The sequence below is a fragment of the Lolium rigidum genome, chromosome 7 (genome assembly GCF_022539505.1).
Source record: "Lolium rigidum isolate FL_2022 chromosome 7, APGP_CSIRO_Lrig_0.1, whole genome shotgun sequence".
In the NCBI taxonomy this organism is placed as follows: domain Eukaryota; kingdom Viridiplantae; phylum Streptophyta; class Magnoliopsida; order Poales; family Poaceae; genus Lolium; species Lolium rigidum.
The window spans coordinates 198,226,849-198,229,275 of NC_061514.1; positions in this window are offsets into that span (position 1 = coordinate 198,226,849).

Sequence of the window (2,427 nt, forward strand, 5' to 3'; positions counted from 1 at the left end):
CTATCTCCAGCGTGATGTCCTCCATAAGCACTACCATGACATTTACTCAATATCTCTTGTTGTTCATATTCGGGAACACACCTTCGCGAATACCATCCACTCCTTCTTTATATAAGTGTGGGTCATCCCAAAAATAATGCCTCAAGTCATAAAAGAATTTCCTCCTTTGTCTGAGCTGAAAAGGTTGGAGGCAAGTACTTGGAAACAATAAAGTTAGCATAATCAGCATACCAAGGACCTGTCTCGCGAGCTCACCTTTATTACAGCCAATTGTTCATTTGGAAAACTATCATTAACGAGAACGAGGATCATAAGCAATATTTTCCAATCTAGACAAATTATCAGCTACAGGATTATCGGCACCTTTCCTATCTACAATATGTAAATCAAATTCTTGCAAAAGAAGTACCCATCTAATAAGTCTCGGTTTAGCATCTTTCTTTGTCATAAGGTATCTAATTGCACCATGATCAGTGTGAATCGTAACTTTTGAATCAACAATATAAGATCTAAATTTATCACAAGCAAAGACTACGACTAACAATTCTTTTTCGGTAGTAGCATAATTTCTTTGAGCAGCATCAAGAGTTTTACTAGCATAATGAATAACATTCAGCTTTTTATATACTCGCTGTCCAAGAACAGCGCCTACAGACAAAATCACTAGCATCACACATAATTTCAAATGGTAAGTTCCAATCAGGAGGTTCAACTATAGGGGCAGTTGTTAAGGCTTTCTTTAGAGTTTCAAAAGCTTCCTTACAATCATCATCAAAAACAAAAGGTACATCTTTTTGAAGAAGATTAGTAAGAGGCTTTGAAATCTTAGAAAAGTCTTTAATAAATCTCCTATAAAACCCAGCATGACCAAGAACACTACGAATACCTTTAACATCCCTAGGATAGGGCATCTTCTCAATGGCTTCAACTGTAGCTCTATCAACTTCAATACCTCTCTCGGAAATTTTATGTCCCAATACAATTCCTTCATTAACCATAAAGTGGCATTTCTCCCAATTAAGAACAAGGTTAGTTTCTTCACATCTCTGCAAAACTTTATCAAGGTTCCGCAAGCAACCTTGAAAAGAATTCCCATAGACAGAAAAATCATCCATGAATACCTCTACAATACTCTCACAAAAGCCATGAAAAATAGCAGACATGCATCTTTGAAAAGTAGCAGGAGCATTACATAAACCAAAAGGCATACGTCTATAAGCATAAGTTCCATAGGGACAAGTGAAAGTGGTTTTCTCTTGATCTTTAGTTTTAACAGCAATTTGTGAAACCCAGAATAACCATCAAGAAAGCAAAAGTGAGTATTTTTAGATAACCTTTCTATCATTTGATCAATAAAAGGCAAAGGGTAATGATCTTTCTTAGTAACCTTATTAACTTTTCGATAATCAATGCACATTCTATACTCTACAACTACACTTTGAGGTATGAGCTCATCATTATCATTAGGCACAACAGTCATTCCTCCTTTCTTAGGAACACAATGCACAGGACTAACCCATCTACTATCAGCAATAGGATATATAATACCAGCTTCAAGGAGTCTTAATACCTCATTTCTTACCACATCCTTCATCTTAGGAATTAGACGACGGCTGAGGTTCAACAACGAGCTTCGCATCGTCTTCCATATTAATGGCGTGTTGGCAAATAGAGGGAGAAATCCCCTTCAAGTCATCAAGAGTATAGCCAATAGCACCTCGGTGTTTCTTCGATATTTCCAATAACCTTTCTTCTTCAAACTCTGAAAGCTTAGAACTAATAATAATAGGATATATTTTCTTATCATCAATATGAGCATATTTAAGATTATCAGGCAATGGTTTTAAATCAAAGACAGGGTACCCAAGTCCTCCACCGGTAAATCATGCTTAAGAATAGGTTGACGAAGGAAAATTTCATCAAGCTCATCTCTTTCTTCCTTAAAAACTTCACTCTCGCTATTCTCCAAATGTTGCTGCAAAGGATTACTAGGAGCAAGAGCAATAGATGCACACTGTTCAACTTTAAAATCACTATTAGGCGAATCAATTTTATAAGGAGTTTTGGTAAATTTAGAGAAGTTAAACTCATAAGATTCACCAGCAAATTTAGTCAAAATTTTCTCTTTCTTGCAATCTATAATAGCTCCACAAGTATTTAGAAAAGGTCTACCAAAAATGATAGGACAATATTTACTAGCAGCAGAACCAAGTACCAAAAAGTCAGCATGATATTTAATCTTACCACATAGAACTTCCACATCCCGAACAATACCAATTGGAGAGATAGTTTCTCTATTAGCCAGCCGAATAACCACATCAATATCTTCAGGTTCACAAGAACCAATTTCGTGCATAATCTCCGTGTAAAGCTCATAAGGAATAGCACTAATACTTGCACCAATATCACATAAACCATAATAACAAT